At 38.3% G+C, this 12899-nt stretch overlaps 1 long non-coding RNA gene across 1 annotated transcript in view; it reads right to left on the bottom strand.

Annotated features, from left to right (window-relative positions):
• Positions 1–3321: 3321 nt before the first annotated feature.
• Positions 3322–12899, bottom strand: part of LOC138744864 (uncharacterized) — a 10996-nt gene continuing 1418 nt past the window's right edge. Inside the window, exon 2 of the long non-coding RNA XR_011345821.1 lies at positions 3322–3487. This is a non-coding gene — a long non-coding RNA (uncharacterized lncRNA). The remainder of the gene's footprint in view (positions 3488–12899) is intronic.

Raw genomic sequence — 12899 nt, 5'->3', positions numbered from 1 at the left:
TATGGAAAAAAATACCCACTTTCAAAAAAAGAGATAAAACTTAGCCTAAAAAAATTCTAACAACAAAAAAAAATTGTCAATACTAAAATATCACGCTTAAACATATATTTAAATCAAACTTAAATGCATATAATTAGCAAACCGAGTCCACTTTAACTTATAAAAAGACATCTTATCCTGAATTGAAAAAGATACCCTTTCCATAGTCAAACAAAATTTCATTTCCAAATACCACTTATCTAAAGTTAGTATATTTCTATCTTTCCAAGTAAGTGCTATACATTTCTTAGCCACGACTAAAGCTAAATAGATAAATGAAATCTGATAATCCTCTAAACCTAAATCAATTAATGATTGCATGTTCCCTAATAAAAATATATTGGGATCTAATACAAGATGGATATTATATAAACTGTTAAAAATAGATTGAATACCTTTCCAAAACTGTTGCAATCGATCACAAAGCCAAACAGTATGCAAAAAAGTATTGGCCGTCTGATCACATCGAAAACAAGAATCCAACTTACTAAGAGCAATTTTTTTAAATTTCTCTGGCGTTAAATATAGCTGATGTATAAAATTATAATTAATCATCGCTAGTCTAGCATTAATTAATTTCCGAATACTATTCTGACAAATTTCCATCCAAGCTTCTTCAGCTATTTTATGTCCTAAATCTTTTTTCCCATTTCAACTTTATCTTTATCCCAGTCTTTTTTACTATCAATTTCTTGTAAAATACAATACAAATCAGATATATATCCCTTTTTTGGTATTGAAAGTACATATTCTTCAAAACTAGATTCAGGCAATAAAATCATATGTCGACCACATAACTGTTTTACAAAAGATCTTAATTGATAATATACAAATATAGAATTCCACTAATACCATATTTCCTTTGTAATTCGTCAAAGGAACAAAAACAACCCTCAGAAAAACAATCAGATAAATTTTTTGTTCCCTTCTTTTCCCATTGTTTCAAAGTGGCATTGGAGACCGTAAACGGAACAAGTTGATTATTATATAATGGCAATCTTCCAGAATATATATTTTTAAGTCCCAATTTTTTAAGTTTACTTGTCCATAAATTCAATAAATGTTTCAATATTGGTACATCATAAGTTCGTAATAAATTTTTATTCCATCGAAACAAAAATTCATGAGGAAATTTTTCTAAAATAACCGCCATTTCTATCTTTACCCAACTAGGTGGGTCGTCCATATTCATTGATGCACTAAGAAATTTGAATTGAGCTGCTTCATAATAGCCCTATCACTTGTTTGAAACTCTGAACCATGATCCTAGATTCCTCACCCAGGAGAAACAACTAGCTGTCATGCCCTTCAAGTATTGTTTTACTTTCAATAAAATCTCCACAAAATCTTTTAAACTCTGTAGAATAGTCTCAGTCTATTTATTCTCCCTCATATGCCAACATATCCATGGTAAGGGCATCTTTTCTAAGCCAAGGAGGTAAAAACTGTACACTAATGGTTCTCAACCTTTTTCTTTCCACTCACATACCACTTTAAGTAATCCCTATGCCATAGGTGTTCTGTGATTAGGAAGGGATTGCTTAAGGTGGTGTGTGGGTAGAAAGAAAAAAAATTGAAAACCACTGTTTTAATCGTACCTAATTGGCTTGATATGTGCACGGTTTTGTAATTCCAAAGGAAATGGGCCAATGACAATTTTTCTCAAGCAAAATATTTCAGTTACAATTGGGTCTAGAGCAGTGGTTCTCAACCTTCCCTTCCCACTCACATACCACGTTAAGCAATCCCTTCCTAATCACAGTCCACCAATGGCTTCGGGATTACTTAACATGGTATGTGAGTGGAAAGAAAAAGGTTGAGAACCACTGCTGTACACAGTATTCTAGGTGTAGTCTCACCAAGGCCTAAACCATACCGTACTTAAATTCCCTGAATTTGGAGAGGCGGAGTATGCATTTGGGGAACCTCTTGGGGACAATTTCAGTGCATTGTCTGTGGGGCCATTAAATGTTTACTTGATAATGCAGTCTGTTCTTGAAGGGGATCGGCCAAGGATTCCTTGTAAAAATCAAAGGATTTGTAGTTTCATGTAAATTCTAGCTGAGGTTGGATAGGCAAGTAAATGGCCATTAATAACAGGCTTACACTATGTATTTCCTTTTAGTGTGTGTGTGTAGGAGAAAGAAAATGGAAAGGAAGGAGTGGGAGGAGGGAAGGATATATATATATATATATATATATAGAGAGAGAGAGAGAGAGAGAGAGAGAGAGAGAGAGAGAGAGAGAGAGAGGAAGGAAGGAAGGAGTAAAGAAAATACTGGCTTATGGCTCTTCAACCACCATTCTCAAATCTGTGGTGCCAGCATGTGTCCGCTGCTTTCTCAGTGGAGTAACAGGATTTCTGATGACAGAACCTTTTGTGATTAATTCCCAAAATATAAATAATATTTTACTGACTTTGCATGGGGATAAGTCTGCATCTGCAGATTAAATAAACCATTAAAGAAAAGGTTTCAGTTCATCAAGACAAAGAAAGGAGACATTTAGAAAAGATTCAACTCGTCTCTTATCTTCAAACAGTATTTAATATTATAAAAATAAATTTAAATCAAGGACTTTAACGCAAATACTTTCTCCAAATTGAACAGTATAATTCTTTGCACTATTTATAGGATGCTGGTTGTTTCTAAATGCAAACATTTAATGTCAAAATACAGGTAGCATAACCATTCTGTGCAAGTAACAAAACACCTGCATTTTTGTGTGAACTCATTGGTGTCTTATCAATGGATTTCTCTGACTCGTTGATATTTGCAAGAATTCATGTTTGACATCATACAAACGTATTAAAAGAGGTTGAAGAGTTCATGTGTTATCTTATTCTGGTGTTTATACAGAGACATGCTGAGCTATAACCTATTATCTTGTGCCTTCTTGATTGTTATACTTTGGTATCTGCACAAACAAAATGTACAGTAGGTGCTTCAGATCTTGTCCCCAAAACTAATCATTACAGAGCCATTTCAAATACAAGAACAACTGACGGTCCATATATTCTGGCAATATTTTCTCAAGCATCTTTTTAAATCTATTTTTGAGTTACGATTTCTCCTTCTTTGACAGTCTCTCGGGTGATAAGACAATTTTAATTCAATTTTGTTTTACAGAATGAAAAAGCAGATGTTATGGCGGATGCAAAATCAGCTTTTTAAAAATAGAAACAAGTTCTCTTGCAATACACAAATCTGACAAAACATCGAGAATGCTTTAATTTTGAACATGCACTAGGTTAGTCGGCAATGACAAAAATCACAAGAGACCTTGTTTCTAATTATGTCATATTTATTGCTTCCTCTTTGATTTTCCCTTAACAGTCATGCCCAATCGTTACATTATCACACATCCAATAAGTACAATTAAGTTGTGACAGATTCTGAGTCAGAATTCTTTGCTGTTGAGCCTTGGACTTTTATTCATTTAATACTTCCTGAGGTAGAATACAAAAAAAATGGAGCAATCAATCAAAAACAAATTTAATCTTAATTTAAGAGTCATTTAACTGTTTTTTTCCAGTGAATTTCTTGCTGAATTATTCCAGATCTACAATGCAGCTAGTATACGTATACCCCAGTGTCATCGATCCTGTGGACGGTATGGAATTCCAAATTCTTAAGATCATTCTTAAATTTCCCAAAGCTTATTCATAAATATGAGCTACCTCATTACTATGCTATTTTGTACTGTGGTAGCTAAGGATGGAGAACAATAAGGACATTTTTTAAATTTAAATTTACACCCAATTAACCCACACCCCCAGTACATTTCAAAAGGTGGGAGGACACCAAAGCATCCGGGGAAAACCCATACAGACATGGGGAGAACGTATAAACTCCTTACAGACAGCATGGGATTTGAACGCCAATTCCAATCGCTGGTGCTGTAAAGGCCTTGTGCTAACCACGATGCCAACCGAACTCTAATGTCTTCTTCAATATTACTCAATTCAAAAGTAAGTTCTGTCAAACTACATCATAAGTTTAAAAAAAATTAAAAGCCTGGGAACAGCTTTTAATTTGTGAAGAAATTTGGAATGTAATTTTCAAATTGGTTAATATCTCTTCTTTGTGTGCCCACCACTCTCTCCTACAATTTAAAGTAGTCCATAGGGCTCTCATGTCCAATATCAGACCATCTTATGTGGATGTATCTCCTTGTTGTGATAAATGCAACAATGGAGATGCTTCATTAATTCATATGTTCTGGACATGCCAGAGTCCTGAGAAATATTGGAATGAAATATTTCAAACTTTCTCTGCATTATTTAAAGTTAATTTTAAACCTAATCCCTTAACTGCCATATTTAGTATTGTTGGAGAGAATTACATAAATTTAACGCCATCTGAGGTGCATGTATTTGCTTTTATTTCTCTTATAGCTAGGTGAGCGGTGTTGCTCAGATGGAGAGACATTTACCCACTTAATCATGTTCAATGGCTACGGGATGTCACATCATGTTTAAATTTAGAGAAGATTAGATGTTCAATTTCTGATTTGAATTCAAATTTTCAAACACTAAATTACTTTTATCATCTTTGATTTGTTATGAAGGGAGAACTATTGACTAATGGGGTAATTTATCTCTCTGATAAGAATTCTGTCTTTTTTTTTGGCCAAACAGCTTCTTTCTTGGTAGTGGGTTTAGATTTTCCTTTTTTTTTATATCAAAATTATAAACTATGAATACAATATAATCTGTTTGATTAAAATGTGGAGTAACTTGTATAAAATGATGTGATTTAAGTGTATATTTTTTGACTTTTAACATAAAAATACTCTGTATTTTTGGATGTGAAATTTCAATGATAATAAAATCATTGAAATTTTTTTTAAATAAAAAAACCACAGGTGAAATAAACAACAGAAAATGCTGGAAACTCATTAATTCAAATATCAATTTGTGATATTGTGATAAGGGTTTCAGATTATACACCATTTCCAACATATTCTGATTTTATTTCAGATTTCCAGAATCTGCAATATTTGGATTGATATTTATGATAGAATTATGAGATAGTTTGATGGAATTTACTCCTGCATTTTTTTCCTCTTCCCACATTTGACACCTCACTTGCTGCATTTTTCCAGCCTTTTCTGTCTTGTCTTTATATTTCCCAGCACATTTTCCATTAACTAAGTGCAGGTTCATTGTTGATCCTGATTGAATGCCGGTGAACATAAGGCCATACCTTCACTCTTCAGTATTTGAAAGATTCTTCCATTATTGTAAGAGCTATTTCTGACAAATATTTAATGTAAGAGTCACAAAGGAGGAGAAACGCATCACTCAAACCACTGGAGCTTGCTCTGCCATTCAACGGTTGACCTATGACTTAATTCTGAATTTCCACCTCAGCTCAATATCATTCAGCACATTTCATTATCCAAAATATCCATCAGTCTCAAGTTTCAATTTGTTATTCATTATTTTCAGAATAGGCTTGCAAATCCCATTCCCATATTGAAGTGCATTTTGGAAAGGATTGATTCAAATTTGTAGCATACTGGTCCTAGATGCCTCAGTTATGAAAATATTTCTCTAAACACCTTTGCAATTAAACCTCATTTCAGAAATGTAAATTCCAAAAATAGCTCTAGTTGTCCCTATTATTTCCCCTCACAGATTAAGTTCACCATGAGTTCAGAAATCTTTAGAGTAGAATCTTTAAAAACTTTAGAATCAGAATTTATTGTCATGAACATGTCACAAAATTTGCTGTATTGCGGCAGCATTACTGTGCAAGTATTGCTACAAATTACATTTCAAAAAATAGTTCAAGGAAAAGGATAGAATGGGGTAGTGTCTTTGGTTCATTGTCCATTCAGAAATCTAATGGAAGAGGGGAATAAACTGTCCTTGTGTCATTAGGTGCTCGTCTTCAGGCTCCTATACCTCCTTCCTGATGGTAGAAGTATGAAGAGGGCATGGCCTGGGTGGTGAGGGTCCTTGGGGATAGAAGCCTTATGACACTGCCTCTCTACTTCTTGTAGATGTCCTCGATGGAGTGAAGACTGGTGCCAGTGATATTACAGGGACATAATTATTTCAAGGTATTTGGGGCAAAAAGGTTACTAAAAATTGTCTCTGGTTTGGAACAATACTTTGTACCTTTCACATTACAGCATGTTAAAGAATAACCTTAAATTCAGAATATGCTGCCCTGTGCAGTTACGTGAAACATAAAATAAACAAACATCTTTATGTTTCAAAGGTTCTGGTGCACTAAATGTTCAATCAGATTGCATTCTAAATTACTTTTATTATTACCAAATCGTTATCAAATCTTAAGTGATAGCCCTGAACTACCTGTGAAAGTCTGCACAACTATTCATTATTGTTGCCTCATTGCGAGACTGAAAATGACCATGCATCTTTTGTTCCTTGATTCCAGGACACAAACAAATAACCTTACTAGAGACCATAGACCAGTACAACACAGGAACAGACCCATTAACCCATGTCTGTGTCGAACCTGATGTTCAAATCAAACTAAAAATCTGCTGTTTGCACCTGGTAGATACCCCTCCATTCCCTGCACGTTTATGTGTCCATCTAGGGGCCTCTTGAACACCACTATTGTTTCTGCTTCCACTGCTATTCCTGGCAGCCTGTTCCAGGTGTCAACTACTCACTGTATAAAATATTTGCTCCATGCACGTTTCTTAAAATTCTTATCCCTCACCTTAAATGCCTGTTCTCTAGTGTGTTACACCATGGAGAAAAGATTCTGACTGTCCACTTTATCAATACACCTCTATTAGATTTCCTCCACCTCCTACATGCCAAAGAATATTCAAATTTGTCCAATCTCTCCCCACAACTCATGCCCTCTAATCCAGGAAACATCCCATCTCTTCTTTGTTCTTTCCGAAGTCTCCACATCCTTCCTGTAATGGGGCAACGAGAACCATAATCATTCACAGACTCACCAGGGATACCATCTACATAACACTAATGTTTACGTAGGTTTTGTTCCTTACATCAGGTACTTGACACCCTGAAAATAGTTTATCAGGATCTGCTCTATACCTCAATAACAAAGAAACATGGTATTCCTTCTGAGTAACAATTTTTAACAAGCAACTCTTTGTCTCTCAGGGAAGACGACAAAACCTCATCTTTTTCTCAGTGCATTCTACCCAACATACACACTTTCCAATATGGCATCTTGAGATCATAAAGTGACAAACATCTCAATCGATTTCACTGGAATGTCATTAAACAAGAGAAGAGATGCCAGGATACATTAAAAGATATCAGGAGAGATGGCTAAGGGCTTGGTTATAAAGCAGCAGCTCTCAGGGGGACGGAGGAAACTGCAAAATTTACATTACAGTGGACAAATGTGAGGTGAGATAAGAATGATTAAAAGGGACCTTCTGACAGAGGGTGGTGGGCATACGCAATGAGCCGCCAGAAGAAGTGGTGGTGGGGGCAATTGTAGTATTTAATAGACATTTAGACCGGTACATGGATAGGAAAGGGTCAGAGACTTATGGACAATCACAGGCTAATGGGACCAACTTGGTCAGAATGAACAAGTTGCTCAGAAAGATCTGTCTCTGTGCTGAGCAACTCCATGACACTTGAACAAGGGAACCTGAGCATATAGAAAACAGAAAATCAGGCTTACAATTAATAAAGAAAAAGAAACCAGCAGGAAGTGTACGAGAGAAGCTGAGGATATAGTTAATATTGATGAAGGTTTCAGTAGGGAGAAACTGAGGTAGGATGGACTGAGGAAAGTGAAAATAGGAGCTATTGATGATGATACAGATATGAGATCTAAAACTCATGGGGTCAATTAAGAAGTCAAGATTGTGGATAGTCTGATTCAGTCAGACTACCTGCCAGGGAGAGGAATCAAGTCTATTATCATCTGATTACAAAAGTACAACCCAACAAAACAGCGTCCTCTGGTCCTTGGTGCAAAACATGCAGACACATAACCAGACATAACACACATGCAGACAATTAATACAAATGCAGGACCAGTATTTATATATACAAATAAATAAATAAATATTGTTTCATAAATAGGAGAGTCTTGGTTAGTGTGATAATTTCCTTTAGTTGTTCAGCATTCTCACTGCCCTTGAGATTGGAGTTTGTAGATAGGGACTATCTTTGTGATGGAGACCAAAGATGATGATCTTAATGTTAAATTGAAAGCAATTTCTACTCATAATTGTCGGATAAAACAGCCAACCTACTCAGGTCATATGATCAAGCAAAAAATGGAGAGGGGGAATCAAAAGAATGGGTCAGAGAGGAGAAAGGAAGGAAGGAAAGAAGGGGAGAGAGAGAGAGAGAGAGACAGACAGAGAGAGAGAGAGAGACAGAGAGAGAGAGAGACAGAGAGAGAGAGAGAGAGAGAGAGAGAGAGAGAGAGAGAGAGAGAGAGAGAGACAGACAGACAGACAGACAGACAGACAGACAGACAGAGAGTTAGATATATATAGATTGATAGAGTGAGCACTGGACTACTACAAGCCATAAATGGCCAGAATTGCTCCGTCACTGAGCTCTGTGAAGCCTGCACCAAGGTCCAAACAACAGCACACCTCTATCCTACTAGTTGGGTTTTTGCTAACAAATCTAACTACCTTCTGATAGCCTTGGTCAGTTTGTGCTGTTCTGCCCCATTTTTAGGCAGATAAGAACTATTTTTTTGTGATGTCACAAAATGGAGATGAAACGTTAAAGTAGAACATTCTCTTTGAAATAGCATAAGGAATCTTCACTTGGAAGTGGAAGAAACCAAGAGTTGTGCACTGTACATTCGGCAGAGACTATTTTCTCTTTATTGCCAAGGTAACTACCATAGAGCTTTATTTTTAAATGAATCAATTTTAAGTATTAAAGTACTAAAACCTTTTAAAAAAAAACCCAGAAACGTACATTGTTCCCAATAATATCTTTCAGCCATAGAACAGTCTGGGATATTTATATTGAGGAAGAAGCATGAGGTAACTGGAAGCATCTTTGACATTATCATGTATAAGGAGAAGCATCAATACGTTTAATAAAGGAATTCACACCACACTCATTGCATGAGGCATTACTGCACATTTTACTGCAGTCTTTCCTGTGAAAAATATCTATTTGACAGCATGCTCTTCCTACATTTTTCTCCCATTTCACATACAATGGCATTCACTCAAACCAATCCCATAATACAAAACACAGGCAATCTGGTCCCTATGTCATCATGAAGGCAGCAGCACCGCACTAATGCATCCTTTTTTCTGTGCTCCTCCAGCCTCTGTCTACAACAAAGTGCCACTTCAGTTCAGATTCTGTTTTATAGAATGAATACCAGTGAGCACAAGGCAATCTTTTCCTTCTTGACATCGCAATTCTATTGTCTGTCTGCTTGTTCTTTCCATTACATATCTTCATTGGGGTACAGACTGAAACCAGATAGGTCCTCTTGTTCTACAGAGGGCTCATGGGAATGAAATGGCTCATGTTCCAAGGCAGTGAATTCCTCAGGCTCCATTACCACAGAATCTGGGGCAACGATCTGGTGGAGGAACTTAGCTGATCCAGCAGAGGCAGTGGGATGGCAGAGTTAGTGTACTGATTAGCTGTGGTGCGCCGAGGTAGCAGTGAGCAAGCACAAAACTCAAAAGACTGTACAACAGACTTTATTCCAGTAGAAGTCTGAACACCAGTTCATGCCTTGGTTGCTCCCTGTGTGACTGGCTCAAGAGGGGCCAGATCAGGTCAGCCCCTCTTGACAGCCATCCAGAAGCAGTCAGCCCTTAGGTGGTCTTCCTGCACATACAGAGATTGCCCCCCCTGCAGTAGGCTGGTGGTCGTATCACCACATTAGCACAATGATATTACAGCACCAGCAACTTGGGTTCGAACCTGGCGTTCTCTGTATGTTCTCGACATATCCATGTGCTCTGGTTACCTCCCACGTTCCAAAGACATACAAGGTTTGTAGGTTAATTGGTCGCATGGTGTATTTGGGCAGCGTGGACTCGTGGGCTGGAAGAGCCTGTTGCCTTGCCGTATTTCCAAAATAAACTAAAAAAAATTGTCAATAGAACCACTGAACATTACAGCAGAGAAACAGATCCTTAATCCCTTCCACACCATAATGAAATATTATTCTGCCGAGTCCCACTGACCTGCACTCAGTCCATATCCTTCCATTCCCCTCCCATCCATGTTGACTAACCCTGACAATCCCAATACTTGTATATCTCCTCTTTTAACACCTTCCAGTAACTTACTGACACCAGGCTCACTGGCCTACAATATCCTACTTTATTTTTGGAGCCCTTTTTAAACAATGAAGTGTCATGAGCCATCCTCCAATCATCTGGCACCTCGCCCATGGCTAGTATAATACTAGCCTCCCTCAAGGTCTGAGGGAATACCTTATGGGACCTAGGGATTTATCTCCCTTATTTACTTTAAGACAGCAAGCACCTCCTCCTCACTTGCTTCACTTCCAGAAGACTCTGTGCCAGTTTACAAAGAAGATACTGTGCAAAATACCCATTAAGATCGCCCCCATTTCACTTGGCTTCATACATAGCTGACCAATCTGATCTTCATGAGGATCAGTTTTGCTCTTAATATACCTGTAGAAGCCTTTAAGATTTTCCTTCACTTTGTCTGCCCCAGCAACCTCAGGTCTTTGTTAGCCTTCTGATTTCCTTTGTTTCTTACATCTTTTATATGCCTCAAGAACCTCTTTGGCTCCTTGTTACCTACTGGGCTACTGTTTCCTCCCTTTGAAATGAATGAGAACACATTTAGTTCAGTTTCCTCCTCACCATAAAATGATGGGGAATCGTCGCAATCATCATCTGACTCTGAGCTTGAGAAAAGTTTCAGCATGGGCAGGATTATTGAAAACTTTCACACCCTGTCCTGTCAGGCAACAGCAGCATATTTGCCGATTCTTCTTCTCAAAATGGAGACCAGCATCACTAGTTACCAGAACCAAAATATCCAGACCACACCTTAGGGGAGGACAAACTCCAAGCCAGGCTGTTTGGTGCAGCAGTTTATAAAGCAGATTGCATCATATGCTGAGGTTCCAACTGTTCTCAGTACATTGATGATTGGATTCTGGCTATGTTACTTGCAGAACCACGACAAAACCACCACACAAGTCAACAGGCATTGACCTGCACAAGGCCCTGTGGGGAAAATAAAATGCTGATCCTGTCAGATGGTTTCCCCAGCAGACTACAGGGCCATTTTTCAACCCCAGCTGTCAAGCAAGCAACCAAGCCCTTGCTTGACAGGTGGAGATCGTTGATAACATGGTCACTTCTTTGTGGAATTGGAATTAGCACATGTGGCATCAAGGAGGCTGAGGTTGAGTCCATAGTTCATCGCCCTCTGGAATGAATGATTTCCTCGAAAGGGATGCATCGCCTTTACTAAAGTTCATTCTGCGTAGCTGCTTAACCCAGGACTAAGGCCAAAGTCACGTATTGCTGGATGATTATCATCTCTCCATGAAAGACGCATGAAATGCATGACTTTCCAGTGCAAAGAACTGTCCGGGACAGAATATAAAGGATTGGCACATTCCAAAGGGCAGGACTACAAGATGAGTGATGCCTTGATGTCTAGTTCAGTTGCTACATCAGCTCTGTGGGGAAGAGCCACTGTTTAAGATCATCCCACCATTGCACACGGAGAGACTCGACTTTGTGACCAACATTCTCAGACATATCGATCTTGAATATATGTAATAAAAAATTGCATCATGCTGATGAAATGAAAACCTTGGATGCAAAAGGAATGATATAGAACGGCCGAGAATCTACAGCTTGTCATGTGAGGAAAGGCTGAATAAGCTAGATTTGTATCCATTGGCATAGAGAGGGTTTGATTTAGATGAATAAGATCTGAATGAGTAGTGACAACGAGATTGTGGGGAGGATATTTCCTCTTGTAAGAAAACCCATAGAAGGCAAAATTAGAGTAGTGTTTAATGCAATGCTGTTGCAGCACCAGCGATCGGGACCACTTTTCGAATCCCACGCTGTCTATAAGGAGTTTGTACAGCACCAGTGATCGGGACTACTTTTTGAATCCCACGCTGTCTATAAGGAGTTTGTACAGCACCAGTGATCGGGACTACTTTTTGAATCCCACGCTGTCTATAAGGAGTTTGTACAGCACCAGTGATCGGGACTACTTTTTGAATCCCACACTGTCTATAAGGAGTTTGTACAGCACCAGTGATCGGGACCACTTTTCGAATCCCGCGCTGTCTATAAGGAGTTTGTACAGCACCAGTGATCAGGACCACTTTTCGAATCCTGCACTGTCTATAAGGAGTTTGTACAGCACCAGTGATCGGGACCATTTTTCGAATCCCGCGCTGTCTATAAGGAGTTTGTACAGCACCAGTGATCGGGACCACTTTTCGAATCCCACGCTGTCTATAAGGAGTTTGTACAGCACCAGTGATCGGGACTACTTTTCGAATCCCACACTGTCTATAAGGAGTTTGTACAGCACCAGTGATCGGAACTACTTTTTGAATCCCGCACTGTCTATAAGGAGTTTGTACAGCACCAGTGATCGGGACTACTTTTCGAATCCCGCATTGTCCATAAGGAGTTTGTACAGCACCAGTGATCGGGACCACTTTTCGAATCCTGCACTGTCTATAAGGAGTTTGTACAGCACCAGTGATCGGGACTACTTTTCGAATCCTGCACTGTCTATAAGGAGTTTGTACAGCACCAGTGATCGGGACCACTTTTCGAATCCTGCACTGTCTATAAGGAGTTTGTACAGCACCAGTGATCGGGACCACTTTTCGAATCCTGCACTGTCTATAAGGAGTTTGTAC

The sequence above is a fragment of the Narcine bancroftii genome, chromosome 10, assembly GCF_036971445.1.
Source record: "Narcine bancroftii isolate sNarBan1 chromosome 10, sNarBan1.hap1, whole genome shotgun sequence".
Taxonomy (NCBI): domain Eukaryota; kingdom Metazoa; phylum Chordata; class Chondrichthyes; order Torpediniformes; family Narcinidae; genus Narcine; species Narcine bancroftii.
The sequence above is the reverse complement of the archived record's forward strand: the minus strand, read 5'-3'. Positions and strand labels throughout refer to the sequence as shown.